Source organism: Somniosus microcephalus, chromosome 4 (genome assembly GCF_052327205.1).
Source record: "Somniosus microcephalus isolate GS21.2 chromosome 4, FLI_Smic_1.0, whole genome shotgun sequence".
NCBI lineage: Eukaryota > Metazoa > Chordata > Chondrichthyes > Squaliformes > Somniosidae > Somniosus > Somniosus microcephalus.
In genome coordinates this window covers 139,981,634-140,001,847 of record NC_140990.1, presented here as the reverse complement: position 1 = coordinate 140,001,847, position 20,214 = coordinate 139,981,634, and the positions used below count along the sequence as shown (strand labels likewise).

At 46.8% G+C, this 20,214-nt stretch overlaps 2 pseudogenes across 1 annotated transcript in view; one reads left to right on the top strand and one right to left on the bottom strand.

Moving 5' to 3' along the window:
* The window catches only part of LOC147119845 (uncharacterized), a 187,920-nt pseudogene that overhangs the window by 162,393 nt on the left and 5,313 nt on the right, over positions 1-20,214 (top strand). The window lies entirely within an intron of this gene.
* LOC147119846 (uncharacterized) lies at positions 1,220-19,315 on the bottom strand (annotated as a pseudogene).

Here is a 20,214-nt window from a genome sequence, read left to right as displayed (position 1 = left end):
TCTAAGTCAGGATGGTATGTTACTTGGAGGGGAACTTGGAGATGGTGGTGTTCCCATGCGCCTGCTGCCCTTGTCCTTCTAGGTGGAAGAGGTCGCGGGTTTGGGAGGTGCTGCCGAAGAAGCCTTGGTGAGTTGCTGCAGTGCATCTTGTAGATGGTACACACTGCAGCCACGGTACACCGGTGGTGGAGGGAGTGAATGTTTAAGATGGTGGATGGGGTGCCAATCAAGCAGGCTGCTCTGTCCTGGATGGTGTCGAGCTTCTTCAGTGTTGTTGGAGCTGCACTCATCCAGGCAAGTGGAGAGTATTCCATCACAGTCCTGACTTGTGCCTTGTAGATGGTGGAAAGGCACAGGATGTGCATCCTCTGGGCCCAGTTGCCCTGCTGTGCCTTTAATTATTCGACTATTAACTAGCTTCTTTTTTTAAGTAACTTAACAGAAATAAACTCGAGACTTAAAAACAATCCCTCCCCAATCTGCTCCTTCCCTTGTGTTGAGGTCACTTACTTCGCTCCCTGACACTGGCGCTCCCTCCGGGCTCTTGGGCCTGTCTTTATCTGCGGTCGCTCCTCTCGATGTCCCACAGCTCTGCTCTCGTGCCTATTAACTTGGGTTCTGTGGCTCCACTCCTCCTTTTCACTCAGACGTCGCCACCGCCTTCTTCCTCTCCACCAATTCCTGCGCCCACTCTGCTTGTGAATCACTGCGTTTGTGAATCTCCCGGCTCTGTCTCCAAGCTCTGTGCTCAATTTGAAACAATGATCTCGATGCAGGAAATAGTGCACAATATGTTAGATCCAGGAGATTAAATCCAGGACACCATCACAATCAGCAAAGACAATGACAAAGATCAGAACATTTCAAAGGCTGTCACATGCAGTACCTGTGGAGGAGTTGGACTAACCGGATCCAAGAAATGTTAAACCATGCACACAATAACTGATTTCAAATCTGAAGCAAGAGAGCTCTTTCAAGGGTTGGTTGAAAGGAATTTCAGATGAGTGTAAAGTGAGAAACTGTAATTTAGTCTATGACACCCACAAGCCATGAAGTCAAACGGAACCAGCTTGGGGTTAGATGTGGCAAAAGGTGAACTAGGTGAGAAGTGATATAATCAAGAGTAAGAAAAGCACAAAAATGGAACTGTCGGTAACAGAACATCAATTAGTCTCTTCTTATCATGGAGAAATCAAATATTCAATACACTGTGTTTGAAACAAAGCTGCTTTATTCAATATTGATACAGAATATTAATCTCCAGCCCAGGTATAGGGGATATTAAGATCACCAAAAACACACCCTGTGTACTAGAGGCGGAAGTAGTACCATATTAGATAGGAGCAGACTAAGAAAGACTGAAAAATTCAAAAAATGTGTTTAGAATGCATGTACGTAAACGTACAAAGTGTGGTGAATAAAGTTGGTGATCTACAAGCACAATTAGCCATGCAGCAATATGATGTTGTGGCAATAACGGAAACGTGGCTTAAAAACGGTGAGGACTGGGCACTTAATATTCAAGGGTACAAGGTGTTCAGAAAGGATAGAGAAGGAAAAAAGGGAGGTGGGGTGGCAGTGCTGATTAAGGAAGACATTGTAGTGTTGGAAAGGGAGGATGTTCTTGAGGGGACAAGGACAGAATCCATTTGGTTAGAGTTGAGGAGCAAAAAGGGTATGATCACGCTATTGGGGGTATTCTATAGGCCTCCAAATAGTGAGAGGGAGGTAGAGAGTAAATCTTCAGGGAAATCAATGAGAGATGCAAGAGCTAAAGAGTGGTGATATTGGGGGACTTTAATTACCCAAATATCGATTGGGATAATGCCAGGGTAAAGGCAAAGAAGGGGGAGGAATTTCTGAAATGTGTTCAGGAGAATTTCCTTGAACAGTATGTTCTTGGCCCAACTAGGAAGGAGACATTGCTGGATCTGGTGCTGGGGAATGAGGTGGGCCAGGTCGACCAAGTGTCTGTGAGAGAACACTTAGGTGCGAGTGATCATCGTATCATAAGATTTAAATTAGCAATGGAGAGGAGCAAGGAACAATCTAGAGTGGAACTTCTAAACTGGAATAGGGCTAACTTCAATGGGATGCGAAAGGATCTAGCCAGGGTCAAATGGAACCAAAGACTGACAGGAAAAACTGAAATGGAACAATGGGTGATCTTTAATGAGATGTTCCGAGTACAATTTCAAAATGCACATCATTATAAAATACATTTCCTGATTCAATTACTTCTAGTCCATATAATCAATTTTAATTTCACGAACAAATTATGCCCAGACTATGTGATTTTACAAAGAAGACAAAAGTAACAATTGCGTTTGGATTAGAGTCATTTACCTTCTCCTTCAAGCAATGTGTCTTGGAAAATAGGATTACACAGGATATACGGCAGAGAAACACACCATTCGGCCCAACCAGTCCATGCCGGCGTTTATGCTCCACTCGAGCCTCCTCCCGTCTTTCCTCATCTAACTCTATCAGCATAACCCTCTATTCCCTTCTCCCTCATGTGCTTGTCTAGCCTCCCCTTAAATGCATCTATACTATTCGCTTCATCCACTCCCTGTGGTAGCGAGTTCCACATTCTCACCACTCTCTGGGTAAAGAAGTTTCTCCTGAATTCCCTATTTGATTTCTTGGTGACTATCTTATATTGATGGCCTCTAGTTATGATCTTCCCCACAAGTGGAAACACTCTCTCTGTATCTACTCTATCAAAACCTTTCATAATTTTAAAGACCTCTATTAGGTCACCACTCAGCCTTCTTTTTTCAAGAGAAAGGAGACCCAGCCTGTCCATCCTTTCCTGACAGGTATACCCTCTCATTTCTGGTATCATCCTTGTAAATCTTCTCTGCACCCTCTCCAGTGCCTCTATATTCTTTTTATAATATGGTGACCAGAATTGTACGCAGTACTCCAAGTGTGGCCTAACCAAGGTTCGATACAAGTTTAGCATAACTTCACTACTTTTCCATTCTGTAACAATTCAATTCTATAACAATCAATCCCAATAATTTAACCCAATAGGTTAAAGTCTTAAGTCCAATTTTGTCAGCACGCTGCGACATTCGAAGTCTGCAGATAACAGGAGATAAATTCTTAAAACTGCTGGATCTCTTGCTCTGCCATCAACCTCTTATCAAACTGGAGCTGGCATTGCCTAATATGGTCGTCTCTGGCTACTGCACATTCCAGAGACACAAGTCTGCATTTTCTTCAACACACATCAACAACGTTAGAAGCAGTAAAAACACTGTGGCCTTCCTGGGGCAGCACAAACCACTAGTCTCCAGACTTTTCTTATCCCAACATCATATTTCTGATCGAAACATTCTATGATGTAAATATCCAAGGCCAGTTGGTTGCAAACACCAGCTGTTGCTCAGTGAAATCTCGCTCTCTCTCTGATGATACCAACCACATTTTCCCCGATATCGAATGAACTAAACATGAACACCTTTCAGAAGCTGAATTAACCAAGGTCCATATGCCAACACCCCTCTCATCTTCCATTCACTTCAATTGAAAGGAAACCGACAGATTGGACCAGTCAGGATTTGAAAGATATTTACAACAGATTCTAGATGTTCTTAGAGTTGGGATCTTTCTCGACTCTGTTCACTCGAGGAGTTAGATAACAGACTTTCTCCTGTGAATATAGAGCTGGGGTATTGGGCCGTGATTAGTTCACTTGTTCATCTTGTTGACTCTAAACCTTTGCCAATTATTTGATGTGGTCTGTTTATTTGTATGTATTCTTTTAAATACACTTGCTGAGTGGATTCAAATTTAAATTGAAAGCAGGTTTGCAGGCGTGATGCTCTATTCACACATTGAAGGTGAGAGAGATGCTGTGGGACACACGCTAAGTCCAGTAGCTGAAAGTGATTAACAGTCTGGGTTTTGTGTTTAGTGATCCCGGGCGTGTTACCGAGACCTTCCTCGGATACCAAGGCTAGGAGAGGCACTCTGGAAGGTATGGGGAACTGGGACTTGTCAATGAGAGTAACCAAAGATACGAGAACTGAAATAATCTCGAGTTAGAAAGGAGAAAAGGCCCAAAAATGGAGCAGTCAGTAACAGGACATCAATTAGTCTCCTCTTATTTTGGAGACATCAAATATCGACACACTGTGTTATTTGAAATATGAAAATATTAAACTCCAGCCCAGTTATAGGGGTTATTAACAACAGCAGAAATAAACCCCAACTGTCAGAATTAGGACGATTCAGTCAGGATGTGATTAACAGCAGCAATAACAGCAGAATCCAACCCCTGCAGTCACTTGTGAACTTGCTGGTGTCTCAGCTGACTGGTTGAAGTCGTGAATCCTCTCCCACACTCAGAGCAGATGAATGGCCTCTCCCCAGTGTGAACTCGCTGATGAGTTAGAAGATTGGATGACTGAGTGAATCCCTTTCCACACTGAGAGCAGGTGAACGGCCTCTCCCCAGTGTGTACTCGCTGGTGAGTTAGAAGGTGGGATGAACATGTGAATTCCTTCCCACACTCAGAGCAGGTGAACGGCCTCTCCCCAGTGTGAACTCGCTGGTGTGTCAGTAGGTGGGATGACTGAGTGAATCTCTTCCCACAGACAGAGCATGTGAACTGGCTCTCCCCAGTATGAACTCGCTGGTGTCTCAGCAGGTGGGATGACCGAGTGAATCCATTTCCACACACGGAGCAGGTGAACGGTCTCTCTCCAGTGTGGACTCTCTGGTGTTTCAGCAGGCTGGATGAAAGAGTGAATCCCTTCCCACACTCAGAGCAGGTAAACGGCCTCTCCCCAGTGTGAACGCGCTGGTGAGTTAGAAGGTTGGATGAAAAAGTGAATCCCTTCCCACACTGAGGGCAGGTAAACGACCTCTCCCCAGTGTGAACTCGCTGGTGTTTCAGCAGGCTGGATGAATCAATGAATCTCTTCTCACACATGGAGCAGGTGAATGGCCTCTCCCCAGTGTGAGTCCGTTGGTGTGCCAGGAGGCTGGATGACTGAGTGAATCCCTTCCCACACTCGGAGCAGGTGAACGGCCTCTCCCCGGTGTGAACTCGCTGGTGTCTCAGATGGTGGGATGAATTATTGAATCCCTTCCCACACACGGAGCAGGTGAACGGCCTCTCCCCAGTGTGAATACGCTGGTGTGTCAGCAGGCTGGATGACAGAGTGAATCCCTTCCCACACTCAGTGCAGGTGAATGGTCTCTCCCCGGTGTGCACTCGCTGGTGAGTTAGAAGGTTGGATGAACAAGTGAATTCCTTCCCACACTCAGAGCAGGTAAACGTCCTCTCCCCAGTGTGAACTCGCTGGTGTTTAGTGAGGTGAGATGAACACTTGAACCTCATCCTACAGAGAGGGCAACTGAAGCGTCTCTTCCCGGTGTGACTGCGTTGATGAATTTCGAGCTCAGATGGGGAACTGAATCCCTTCCCACAGTCCCCACATTTCCACAGTTTCTCCGTGGTGTGGGTGTCCTTGTGTCTCTCCAGGTTGGATGATCAGTTGAAGCCTCATCACACACAGAACACGTGCATGGTTTCTCCCCGCTGTGAATGGTGCGATGTTTTTCAGGCTGTGTAACTGGTTAAAGCTGTTTCCACTGTCAGTGTACTGTAACACTCTCACTCGGGTGTGTGTGTCTCGGTGCTTTTCCAGTCACACTGATGTTTGAAATCTTTTCTCACAGGCAGAACAGACAAACATTTCTCTTTCCACATTCAAAGGCCGATGATGTTCAGGTCCTGATGAATCGAGTGACTCTGACAGATCTTGATGTGATGTTTGGTTTGAGTTTCCCATCTTCAAATCCTCCCCTTCTAACACCCTGTAAAAGGAGTTTACAAAAGTCATCACTGTAAGTACTGGATAGAAATTCAGCACAGTCAATTCTAGTTTGTATGGAACATCCTTTCCTCTCTTGTTCCCTCAAAGCTGTAAATCCCCTTCCCACACATTGTACCTCTTCCCTGTGCTAAATCCAAAACTATCGCACATCTGAAGACAGTTTGTCTTCTGCTCCCAGTTTTCTCCCCCAACTCTGGCAGGTTTCAGTTCTACACTCACTGGTTCCCCTCCCTCCCTCCGGTTAACAAAATTGAGGCGCATGGAATAGGTGGGTCAGTGGTAGCTTGGATAAGGAATTGGCTTAAGGGCAGAAAACGGCGAGTTGTGGTAAATGGCTGTTTTTCAGACTGGAGGATGGTCGACAGTGGTGTTCCCCAAGGGTCTGTGCTGGAGCCACTGCTTTTTTTGATACATATAAATGACCTGGATATTGGAATACAGAGTAGAATTTCTAAATTTGCCGATGACACCAAACTTGGGGGTGTGGCAAACAGTGAGGAGGATACCAATCGACTGCAACAGGACATAGAAAGGCTAGCAGAATGGGCAGACAAGTGGCAGATGGAATTTAATACAGAGAAGTGTGAGGTGATGCATTTTGGTGGAAGGAACAGGAAGAGACAATATACACTTAATGGCACAGTTTTAAAGAGTGTGCAGGGACAGAGGGGCATGGGAGTTAATGTGCATAGGTCCCTGAAGGTGGCAGGACATATTGAGAGACTGCTTAACAAAGCATATGGGATCTTGGGTTTCATAAATAGATATATTGAGTACAAAAGTAGAGAAGTTATACGGAATCTTTATCTGTATAAAGCGCTGGTTAGGCCACAACTGGAGTATTGTGTCCAGTTCTGCTCACCACACTTTAGGAAGGATGTGAAGGCCCTTGAGAGGGTGCAGGGGAGATTTACCAGAATGGCTCTGGGGAAGGGGGATCTTAGCTACAAAGATAGGTTGGAGAAGCTGGATTTGTTTTCATTAGAGCAAAGGAAATTGAGGGGTGATTTGATAGAGGTGTACAAGATTATGATGGGTTTGGATAGGCTAGACGGGGAAAGGCTGTTCCTACTAGATGATGGTACAAGGACTAGGGGACACAGATTTAAGGTTTTGGGCAAGAGATTCAGGGGGGATGTGAGGAAAAACTTTTTTACGCAGCGAGTGGTGATGACCTGGAATTCGCTGCCGATGGAAGTGGTGGAAACGGAGACACTCAATGTTTTCAAGGGGAGACTGGATAGGCACTTGAGGGAAATAAACTTGCAGGGCTACGGGGATAGAGCGGGGGAATGGGACTGACTGAATTGCTGTACAGAGAGCCAGCACGGACTCGATGGGCCAAATGGCCTCCTTCTGTGTCGTTATGACTCCTCCCCTGAAGGTGCTGACTCTGGCTGGGTTCAGTTCTACACTCACTGGTTCCCCTCCCTCTCCTCCCCTGAAGGTGCTGGCTCTGGCTGGGTTCAGTTCTACACTCACTGGTTCCCCTCCCTCTCCTCCCCTGAAGGTGCTGACTCTGGCTGGGTTCAGTTCTGCACTCAGTGGGACCCTGAAGCCTCACCCACGAAAGGTTACTTTACAAAGATGGCCGCGCTCGCTGAAGCAAAATTGCGACACACAAATCTTCAGCTTTCCTTTATAAATATGGCCACCGTTAACCTGGGCCTTTTACCGAGAAAAAGCCTCGGAGCTGGAAACACGGAACCTGTAGGTTCTCATTCAGGGCTTGCGGCCTACACGAGATGTTTATGAAACCTACCCACCGAGTGCGTTACCGCCCTGCGCCCCGCTGATTCGTCAGCGGCACAAAACCGAGATCTCCACGCTCTGTCCGTTTCCACCACTCGACTGGCTCTGATGACAGAGACATTGCTCATGCTGCAAATGCAAGCGAGTACTGCGTCTGCGCACTGGACTCCTCCAGTGTGAATCGGGCACATTCTCCCCGCGGTGCATGCTGGGAAGCAGCCCCGCCATTGAACGCCCCATTAGTGAATGGTGAATCAGTTTCTGTGATCACATTGAGAGAAAATTCATCAATTATTCCGGGCGTTCTGCCATGGTTCAGGCCTGGATGTGATTAATAACAGAATCCAAACCCCTGCAGTCACATGTGATCTCACTGGAGTCTCAGCAGCTGGGGTGAATTCCTTCCCACTCACAGGATATTGAAACAACCTCTCTCCAGTATCAATGCGCTGATCGTGCATCAGCTGCTTTGCACTTTGAAAGCTTTTCTCACAGTCAGAGTATTTGCAGCAACTGTTCTCAATGTGGATACTCAGGAGTGTCAACAGTTGACACAACGGAGTCAATCCCTTCCATACGTGAAGTATCTAAACAGTCTCTCTCCGGTGTGACTGTGCTGGTGTCTCAGTAAATGGGATGATTGATTGAATCCCATTCCACATATTGAGCAGTGAATGTATTGTCCCCATTCCGAACACGTTAGTGTGGCAATCTCTTTCCACACTCACCTGGTGAACAGCCTCTCGCTGGTGTGACTGTTTCAATGAGTTTGCACCTCAGACGGGCAACTGAATCCATTCCCACTGTCCCCACATTTACATTGTTGATTCAGGTGGGTGCACGAGTCTCACAGGCTAGACGAATTGTTAAAGGTGGATCCACACACATAACACATGTGCTGTTTCTCCCCGGTGTGATTGGTGTTTTTTTCCTTCCATATTCAAATGCCAATGATATTCAGGTCCTGATGAATCTGGTGAATCTGTCAGATCCTGAAGCGATGCTTTGTTTGAGTTTCCATCTGCAGATCCTCCCCTTCTAATACCCTGCAAATGGTGTTTACAACAGGATAGAAATTCGGAACAGACAAATCTAGTTTCTACAGATTTTTTTTCACTCCTGTCACTCCTGAAATGTAAATTCTCCATTCTACAAACTCTCCCTCCATCCTTACTGTCTAAAAACAACACTCATGACACCATCTGGTGATTTTGTTTCTCCCCTTCTCTCCAGAAGGAACTGAATCTGGCTGAGTGCAACAACAACTTATATTTATATCACGCCTTTAATAGAGTAAAATGTCCCAAGGTGCTGCACAGGAGAACTATAAGACAACAAAATTGAAACCGAGCCACATAAAGAGAAATTAGGGCAGACCAATAGGTTGTTTGAAGAGGTAAGTTTTAAGGTGCATCTTAAAGGAGAGGTAGCGAGGTGGAGATGTTTAGGCAGGAAATTCCAGAGCTTTTTTAAAATTCATTGATGGGATGTGGGCGTCGCTGGCTGGCTAGGCCTACATTTAGTGCCCATCCCTAATTGCCCTTGAGAAGATGGTGGTGAGCCACCTTCTTGAACCGCTGCAGTCCATATAGTGTAGGTACACCCACAATGCTGTTAGGAAGGGAGTTCCAGGATTTTGGCCCAGTGACAGTGAAGGAACAGCGATACAGGTCCAAGTCAGGATGGTGTGTGGCTTGGAGGGGAACTTGTAGGTCGTGATGTTCCCATGCGTCTGCTGCCCTTGTCCTTCTAAGTGGTAGAGGTCACGGGTTTGGAAGGTGCTGTTGAAGGAGCTTTGGTGAGTTGCTGCAGTGCATCTTGTAGATGGTACACACTGCAGCCACAGTGCGCCGGTGGTGGAGGGAGTGAATGTTGAATGTGGTGGATGGAGTGCCAATCAAGCGGGCTGCTTTATCCTGAATGGTGTTGAGCTTCTTGAGTGTTGTTGGAGCTGCACTCATCCAGGCAAGTGGAGAGTATTCCATCACACTCCTGACTTGTGCCTTGTAGATGGTGGAAAGGCTTTGGGGAGTCAGGAGGTGAGACACCTGCTGCAGAATTCCCAGCCTCTGGCCTCCTCTTGTAGCCACAGTATTTATATGGCTGGTCCAGTTCAGTTTCTGAGCAATGGTAACCCCCAGGATGTTGATAGTGGGGGATTCAGCGATGGTAATGCCACTGAATGTCAAGGGGAGATGGTTAGAGTCTCGCTTGTTGGAGATGGTCATTGCCTGGCACTTGTGTGGTGTGAATGATACTTGCCACTTGTCAGCCCAAGTCTGAATGTTGTCCAGGTCTTGCTGCATATGGACACGGACTGCGTCAGTATCTGACAAGTCTCGAATGGTGCTGAACAGTGTGCAATCATCAGCGAACATCCCCACTTCTGACCTTATGATGGAGGGAAGGTCATTGATGAAACAGCTGAAGATGGTTGGGCCTAGGACACTGCCCTGAGGAACTCCTGCAGTGGTGTCATGTGATTGAGATGAATGACCTCCAACAACCACAGCCAACTTCCTTTGTGCTAGGTATGATTCCAACCAATGGAGAGTTTTCCCCTTGATTCCCATTGACTTCAGTTTTGCTGGGGCTCCTTGATGCCACACTCGATCAAATGCTGCCTTGATGTCAAGGGCAGTCACTCTCACCTCACCTCTTGAGTTCAGCTCTTTTGTCCATGTTTGGACCAAGGCTGTAATGAGGTCAGGAGCTGAGTGGCCCTGGCGGAACCCAAACTGGTCGTCAGTTAGCGGGTTATTGCTGAGTAAGTGCCGCTTGATAGCACTGTCGATGACACCTTCCATCACTTTGCTGATGATTGAGAGTAGACTGACGGGATGGTAATTGGCTGGGTCGAATTTGTCCTGCTTTTTATAGACAGGACATACTTGGGCAATTTTCCACATTGCTGGGTAGATGCCAGTGTTGTAGCTGTACTGGAACAGCTTGGCTAGGGGCGCAGCTAGTTCTGGAGCACAAGTCTTCAGTACTATTGCAGGAATGTTGTCAGGGCCCATAGCCTTTGCAGTATCCAGTGTCTTCAGCCGTTTCTTGACATCACGTGGAGTGAATTGAATGGGCTGAAGACTGGCATCTGTGATGCTGGGGACCTCAGGAGGAGGCCGAGATGGATCACCCACTCAGCACTTCTGGCTGAAGATAGTTGCAAATGCTTCAGCCTTGTCTTTTGCACTCACGTGCTGAGCTCTACCATCATTGAAGGTGGGGATATTTTTGGAGCCTCCTCCTCCTGTTAACTGTTTAATTGTCCACTACCACTCACGACTGGATGTGGCAGGACTGCAGAGCTTTGATTTGATCCGATGGTTGTGAGATCACTTAGCTCTGTCTATCGCATGTTGCTTCCATTGTTTGGCATGCAAGTAGTCCTGTGTTGTAGCCTCACCAGGTTGACACCTCATTTTTTGGTATGCCTGGTGCTGTTCTCGGCATGCTCTCCTGCACTCTTCATTAAACCAGGGTTGATCTCCCGGCTTGATGGTAATGGTAGAGTGAGGGATATGCCGGGCCATGAGGTTACAGATTGTGGTTGAATACAATTCTGCTGCTGCTGATGGCCCACAGCCCCTCATGGATGCCCAGTTTTGAGTTGCCAGATATTTTCGAAGCTTAGGGCTGAGGCAACAGAAGGCACGGCCACCAATGGTTGAGCGATTATACTCAGGGATGCTCAAGAGGGTGGAATTAGAAGAACACAGATATCTTGGGGGGTTGTGGGGCTGGAGGAGATTACAGAGATAGGAAGGGGCGAGGCCATGGAGGGATTTGAAAACAAGGGTGAGAATTTTGAAATCGAGGCGTTGCTTAACCGGGAGCCAATGTAAGTCAGCGAACACAGGGGTGATGGGCGAACGGGACTTGGTGCAAGTTAGGACATGGTCCGATTTGTGACATGGGAAGCCGATTTTTGGATCACCTTACGTTTACGTAGAGTAGAATGTGGGAGGCCAGCCAGGAGTGCATTGGAATAGTCAAGTCTAGAGGTAACAAAGGCATGGATGAGGGTTTCAGCAGCTGAGGCAAGGGCGGAGATGGGCGATGTTATGGAGGTGGAAATAGGTGGTCTTTGTTATGCTGTGGATATGTGGACCAAAAACAATGGCTTCGGTCTTCCCAATATTTAATTGGAGAAAATTTCTGCTCATCCAGAACTGTATGTCAGACAAGCAATCTGACAATTTAGAGATCGTGGCAGGGTCGAGAGAAGAGGTAGGGAGGTAGAGCTGGCTGTCATCAGCTTACACGTGGAAACTGATGCTGTGTTTTCGGATGATGTCACCAAGGGACAAAATGTAGATGGGAATTAGGAGGGAGCCAAGGATAGATCCTTGGGGGACACCAGAGGTAACGATACATGAGTGGGAAGAGAAGCCATTGCAGGTGATTCTCTGGCTACGATTAGTTAGGTAAGAATGGAACCAGGTGAGTGCAGTCCCACCCAGCTGGACGACGATGCAATTAGTTCACCTCTACATTTTGGTATGAAGAACGAGGAGAGGAAATATAAACTAAAAGGTACAATTCTAAAGTGGGTGCAGGAACAGAGAGACCTGGGGGTTTATGTACACAAATCGTTGAAGGTGGCAGAGCAGGTTGAGAATGTGGTTAAAAAAGCATACAGGATCCTGGGCTTCATAAATAGAGGTATAGAAAGTTATGATGAACCTTTAGAAAACACTGGTCCGACCTCAACTGGAGTATTGTGTCCAATTCTGGGCACCGCACTTTAGGAAGGATGTGAAGGCCTGACAGAGGGTGCAGAAAAGATTGACAAGAATGGTTCCAGGGATGAGGGACTTCAGTTACGTGGATAGACTGGAGAAGCTAGACTGCAGGAAGATATCAATGGACTGGTCATGTGGAATGGAATTCAATCTGGATAAGTGTGAGGAAATGCATTTGGAGAGGGCTAACAAGGCAAGGGAATACACAATAAATGGTAGGACATACACAATAAATGGTAGGACACTGAGAAGTGCAGAGGATCAGAGGGACCTTGGAGTGCATGTCCAAAGATCCCTGAAGGTAGCAGAACAGGTAGATAAGGTGGTTAAGAAGGCATATGGGATACTTGTCTTTATTAGCCGAGGCATAGAATAGGCAGGGAGGTTATGCATGAACTGTATAAAACACTAGTTAGGCCACAGCTAGAATACTGCGTGCAGTTCTGGTCACCACATTACAGGAAGGATGTGATTGCACTAGAGGGGGTGCAGAGGAGATTTACGAGGATGTTGCCTGGGCTGGGGAATTGTAGCCATGAGGAAAGATTGGATAGGCGGGGATTGATTTTTTTGGAACAGAGGAGGCTGAGGGGAGACCTACTTGAGGTGCATAAAATTACGAGGGGCCTAGATAGAGTGGATAGGAAGGACATATTTCCCTTAGCAGAAGGGTCAATAACCAGGGGACATTGATTTAAAGTAATTGGTCAGAAGTTTAGAGGGGTTTTGAGGAGAATGTCTTTCACCCAGAGGGTGGTGGGGGTCTGGATCTCACTGCCTGAAAGGGTGGTAGAGGCAGAGATCCTCATCACATTTAAAAAGTACTTGGATATGCACTTGAAGTGCCGTAACCTACAAAGCTACGGACCAAGAGCTGGAAAGTGGGATTAGGCTGGATAGCTCTTTGTCGGCTGGCATGGACAAGATGGGCCAAATGGCCTCCTCCTGTGCTGTAAATTTCTATGATTCTAAGCTGGGATTGTTCTCCTTAGAGCAGAGAAGTTTGAGAGGAGATTTGACAGACATGTTCAGAATCATGAGGGGTCCAGACAGTGTAGATAGAGAGAAATTCAGAGGAATGAGAGGGGATCTCATTGAAGCATACAAAATTATTACAGGGTTTGATAGGGTGAATTCTGGTAGAATGTTTCCCTTGGCTGGGGAGTCGAGAACCAGGGGCCACAGCCTCAAGATAATGGGTAGGCCATTAAGCACTGAGATGAGAAGAAATGTCTTCACACGGAGGGTGGTGAATCTTTGGAATTCTCTACCCCAGAGGGCTGTGGAGACTCAATCATTGGGTATATTCAAAACAGAAGTCGATAGATTTCTGACTAGTAAGGACATGAAGGGATATGGCGATAGGGCCGGTGAATGGAGTTGAGGCAGAAGATCAGCCATGATTTCATTGAATGGTGGAGCAGGCTCAAAGGGCCGAATGGCCAACTCCTGTTCCTATTTCTTACGTTCTTAAAGTGTTCCCATTGGTGGAAGGGTCGAGAACCAGAGGTCACAGATTTAAGGTGATTGGCAGAAGAACCAAAGGTGACATGAGGAAAACCTTTTTACGGACTGACTGGTTATGATCTGGAATGGACTGCGTGAAAGGGCGGTGGAGGCAGATTCAATCGTGGCTTTCAAAAGGGAATTGGATAAGTACCTGAAGGAACAAAATAGCAGGGCTCTGGGGAAAGGGTGGGGGAGTGGGACTAGCTGAGGTGCTCTTGCAGAGAGCCGGCACGGGCTCGATGGGCCGAATGGCCACATTCTCTGCTGTAACCATTCTATGATTCTAAGTATCGATATAGTTAATCTTCATTTATTCCTATTTTAATAACTTTTGCTGAATGTGGCCCTCGCCAAGGGCCAGGATATTGGATTCGGCCCACCATGGAAAATGAGATTGACTCCCCTGAGGTAGACAATGTCAACTGGATTCCCCTCATCCCCCAACCCAGCAACTTCTTCACAAAACTCAAGCAAGTTGGCCTTTTTTTCTGGAAGCCATGATGAATATCTCTAATGGCTCCTTCCCTTTCCCCGTGATCAAAAACAGCATCTCTTAGGATCCCTTCTGGCACCTTCCCTGTGATCGATATCACACTGATGGGCCTCTAGTTCTCTTAGGATCCCTTCAGGCACCTTCCCTGTGATCGATATCACACTGATGGGCCTCTAGTTCCCTGGCTCTGATTTCTCCCCAATTTGGAAAATGGGAACTACGTGAGCTACCTTCCAATCTCAGGAATCAATCCCTGACTCTACTGAGCTGAAGACACAGGCATGGGGCTCACAGAACACCCGTCCGATCTCTTTAAACACCCTTGGGTGGAAATCATCTGGACCTTACAGGCCTCAAGATTAACCTGCACGGGGACATTGCTGTCAGTGAAGAGATGAGAAAGACCAAAGTGCCATTTGCCCCTCTCAGTGTGGCCCTGAAGGACTGTGTCCAGGCTGTAGTTCTGTTCCTGCCACATGATCCTCCCCCCAGATTGTCCTTTCTGAGCTCCAGCCAGGTGATGCTAAACACTCAGGTGGGAATGACAAAAATCCACAACAATGTGTTTAAATCAAACTGATTTATTTGATCTATATCCAGAATATTAATAAACCCTGTAACTGGACTGGAGTTTAACATCAGCAGAAACAAACCCCAAATGTCAGAATGAACATGGTTCAGTCCTGGATGTAATTAACAGCAGCAAAAACATCAGAATCCAACCTCTGCAGTCACTTGTGAACTCGTTGGTGTGTCAGCCGGCTGGATGATAAGGGTGAATCCCTTCCCACACACGGAGCAGGTGAACAGCGTCTCCCCAGTGTGAACTCGCTGGTGTGTCAGCAGGGTGGATGTCTGAATGAATCCCTTACCACACATGGAGCAGGTGAATGGTCTCTCCCCAGTGTAAGCTCACTGGTGTTGCAGCAGGTTGGATGATTGACTGATTCCCTTCCCACATTCAGAGCAGGTGAACGCCCTCTTCCCAGTGTGAACTCGCTGGTGTATCAGCAGGCTGGATGATGAAGGAAATCCCTTCCCACATCAGAGCAGGTGAACGCTCTCTCCCGAGTGTGAATTCGCTGGTGTTTCAGCAAGTGGGATGACCGAGTGAATCCCTTCCCACACACGGAACAGGTGAACAGCCTCTCCCCAGTGTGAATGCGTCGATGAATTTCCAGCTCAGATGGGCAATTGAATGCCTTCCCACAGTCCCCACATTTCTACGGTTTCTCCATGGTGTGGGTGTCCTTGTGTCTCTCCAGGTTGGACGATCAGTTGAAGCCTCAGCCACACACAGAACACGTATACGGTTTCTCCCCACTGTGAATGGTGTGATGTTTTTTCAGGCTGTATAACTGGTTAAAGCTCTTTCCACTGTTAGTGCACTGAAACACTCTCACTCGGGTGTGTGTGTCTCGGTGCTTTTCCAGTCACATTGATGTTTGAAATCTTTTCCCACAGACAGAACAGACAAACATTTCTCCTTCCACATTCAAAGGTCGATAATATTCAGATCCTGAGTAAACGAGGGACTGTCAGATTTCGACATGATGTTTGGTTTGAGTTTCCCATCTGCAAATCCTCCCCTTCTAATACCCTGTAAAAGGAGTTTACAAAACTCATTACTTTAAGTACAGGACAGAAATTCAGAACAGACAATTTTAGTTTCTATGGAACATTCTTTCCTCTCTTCTTCCTCCAAAGCTGTAAATCTCTGTTCCACACATTGTCCCTCCTCCCTGAGTTAAAATCCAAACACATCACACGTCTCACGATTGTTTGTCCTCCACTCCAAGTTTTCACTATGATCACTGGCTGGGTTCAGTTCTACACTCACTGGTTCCCCTCCCTCTCCTCCCCTGAAGGTGCTGACTCTGGCTGGGTTCAGTTCTACACACACTGGTTCCCCTCCCTCTCCTCCCCTGAAGGTGCTGACTCTGGCTGGGTTCTGTTCTACACTCACTGGTTCCCCTCTCTCTCCTCCCCTGAAGGTGCCGACTCTGGCTGGGTTCAGTTCTACACTCACTGGTTCCCCTCTCTCTCCTCCACTGAAGGTGCTGACTCTGGCTGGGTTCAGTTCTACACTCACTGGTTCCCCTCCCTCTCCTCCCCTGAAGGTGCTGACTCTGGCTGGGTTCAGTTCTACACTCACTGGTTCCCCTCCCTCTCCTCCCCTGAAGGTGCTGACTCTGGCTGGGTTCAGTTCTACACTCACTGGTTCCCCTCTCTCTCCTCCCCTGAAGGTGCTGACTCTGGCTGGGCTCAGTTCTACACTCACTGGTTCCCCTCCCTCTCCTCCCCTGAAGGTGCTGACTCTGGCTGGGTTCAGTTCTACACTCACTGGTTCCCCTCCCTCTCCTCCCCTGAAGGTGCTGACTCTGGCTGGGTTCAGTTCTACACTCACTGGTTCCCCTCCCTCTCCTCCCCTGAAGGTGCTGCCTTTGGCTGGGCTCAGTTCTACACTCACTGGTTCCCCTCCCTCTCCTCCCCTGAAGGTGCTGACTCTGGCTGGGTTCTGTTCTACACTCACTGGTTCCCCTCTCTCTCCTCCCCTGAAGGTGCTGACTCTGGCTGGGTTCTGTTCTACACTCACTGGTTCCCCTCTCTCTCCTCCCCTGAAGGTGCTGACTCTGGCTGAGTTCTGTTCTACACTCACTGGTTCCCCTCCCTCTCCTCCCCTGAAGGTGCTGCCTTTGGCTGGGCTCAGTTCTACACTCACTGGTTCCCCTCTCTCTCCTCCCCTGAAGGTGCTGACTCTGGCTGGGCTCAGTTCTACACTCACTGGTTCCCCTCTCTCTCCTCCCCTGAGGTGCTGACTCTGGCTGGGCTCAGTTCTACACTCACTGGTTCCCCTCTCTCTCCTCCCCTGAAGGTGCTGCCTTTGGCTGGGTTCAGTTCTACACTCACTGGTTCCCCTCTCTCTCCTCCCCTGAAGGTGCTGACTTTGGCTGGGCTCAGTTCTACACTCACTGGTTCCCCTCTCTCTCTCCTCCCCTGAAGGTGCTGACTTTGGCTGGGCTCAGTTCTACACTCACTGGTTCCTCTCTCTCTCCTCCCCTGAAGGTGCTGACTTTGGCTGGGCTCAGTTCTACACTCACTGGTTCCCCTCTCTCTCCTCCCCTGAAGGTGCTGACTCTGGCTGGGCTCAGTTCTACACTCACTGGTTCCCCTCTCTCTCCTCCCCTGAAGGTGCTGCCTTTGGCTGGGCTCACTTAGCCTATCTCTATCCCTTTGGAGATTCTTTGCCTCCTCCACACAATTTGCTTTCCCACCTATCTTTGTATCATCAGCAAATTTGGCTAAATTACACTCAGTCCCTTCATCCAAGTCATTAATATCGATTGTAAATAGTTGAGGCCCAGCACTGATCTCTGCGGCATCCCACTAATTACAGTTTGCCAACCTGAAAATGACCCATATATCCCGACTTTCTGTTTTCTGTTATTTAACCAATCCTCTATCCATGCTAATATATTACCCCCAACCCCGTGAGCTCTTATCTTGTGTAATAACTTTTTATGTGGCACCTTATTGAATGCCTTCTGGAAATCCAAATACACAACATTTACCGGTTCCCCTTTATCCAGCCTGCTCGTTACATCCTTAAAGAACTCCAGCAAATTTGTCAAACATGATTTCCCTTTCATAAAACCATGCTGCCTCTGCTTGACTATATTATGGTTTTGTAAATGTCCTATGACTTCCTTAATGATGGTGTCCAGCATTTTCCCAATGACAGATGTTAGGCTAACTGGTCAATATTTGCCTGCTTTCTGTCTCCCTCCTTTCTTAAATAGGGGTGTTATATTTACGGTTTTCCAATCCACTGGGACCTCTCTAGAATCCAGGGAATTTTGGTAGATTACAACCAATGTATCCATTATCTCTGCAGCCACCTCTTTTAAGACTCTGGGATGCAGGCCATCGGGTCCAGGAGACTTGTCCACCTTTAGTCCCATTAGTTTGCCTAGTACTTTCTCTCTAGTGATAGTGATTGTTTTAAGTCCCCCCCACCCCCAATAGCCCCTTGATTATCCATTATTAGGATGTTTTTAGTGTATTCTACCGTGAAGACCGATACGAAATATTTGTTCAAAGTCTCCGCCAATTCCCTGTTTCCCATTATTACTTCCCCAGACTCATCCTCCAGGGGACCAACGTTTACTTTAGCTACTCTCTTCCTTTTTATATACCTGTAGAAGCTCTTACTGTCTGTTTATATATTTCTTGCCCGCTTACTCTCATAAGCTATCTTCTCTCTATTATTTTTTTAGTTGTCCTTTGCTGATTTTTAAAAATGTCCCCATCCTCTGGCCTTTCACTATTCTTCGCAACATTGTATGCTTTTGTTTTCAATTTGATACCATCCTTTACTTCCTTAGTTAGCCATGGATGGTTCATCCTTCTCTTAGAGTCTTTCTTTTTCACTGGAATATATCTTTGCTGAGAGTTATGAAATATCTCCTTAAATGTTTGCCACTGCTTTTCTACAGTCTTACCCTGTAATATATTTTCCCAGTCCACTCTAACCAAGTCTGCCTTCATACCTGTGTAATTACCTTTGTTTAAGCTCAGGACATTAGTTTGAGACCTAGCTTTCTCACCCTTAAACTAAATTTGAAATTCTACCATGCTATGATCACTCTTCCCAAGAGGATCCTTCACTTCGGGATCATTAATTAATCCAGCCACGTTACACATTACCAGATCTAAAATAGTCTTCTCCCTGGTTGGTTCCACAATGTATTGTTCCAAGAAACCATCCCGTATACATTCTAAGAACTCTTCCTCAAGTCTACTTTTGCCAATATGCTTTGTCCAATCAGTATGAAGATTAAAATTTCCTATGATTATACCGTACCTTTCTTACAAGCCTCTATTATTTCTTGATTTATTCTCTGTCCTACAGTGTGGCTACTGTTTGGGGGCCTGTAGACCACTCTCACCAGTGACATTTTACCCTTATTATTTCTTAAACTGATTCTATGTCTTGATCTTCTAGGCCAATATCATTTCTCATTACTGCACTGATCTCATCCCTTATTAACAGAGCTATACCACCTCCTTTTCCTTTCTGCCTATCCTTACGAAATGGCAAATACCCCTGAATATTCAGTTCCAATCATTGGTCACCTTGCAACCACGTCTCTGTAATGGCTATCAGATCATACCCATTTATTTCTATTCGTGCTGTCAAGTCATCTATCTTGTTATAAATGCTGCATGCGTTCAGATATAGAGCTTTTAATTTTGTCTTTTTAACATTTTTTCCTACTCTGACCCCTCTGTCTGTAAATGAAGGAGTAATGGTGACTGGTCAGGGAGCGTCTATAAATGGAGGAGAAATGGTGACTGGTCAGGGAGCATCTACATGGAGGAGAAATAGTGAGTGGTCAGGGATCTTCTGTAAATGAAGGAGAAATGGGGAATGGTCAGGGAGCATCTGTAAATGGAGGAGAAATGGTGACTGGTCAGGGAGCGTCTAAATGGAGAAGAAATAGTGAGTGGTCAGGGATCTTCTGTAAATGAAGGAGAAATGGGGAATGGTCAGGGAGCGTCTGTAAATGAAGGAGAAATGGTGATGGGTCAGGGAGCGTCTGTAAATGAAGGAGAAATGGTGATGGTTCAGGGAGCATCTGTAAATGAAGGAGAAATTGTGATGGTTCAGGGAGCGTCTGTAAATGAAAGATAAATGGTGATGGGTCAGGGAGGGAGTTCACTTGCTTCGCATGTGGGAAGGGATTCACTCAGCAATCCCACTTGGTGAGACACCTTGTATTAACACTGATCAGAGCCTGTTTGTTTGTTCTCACTGTGTGAAGAGGTTTAGAAACTCATCCCACCTGATGAGGCA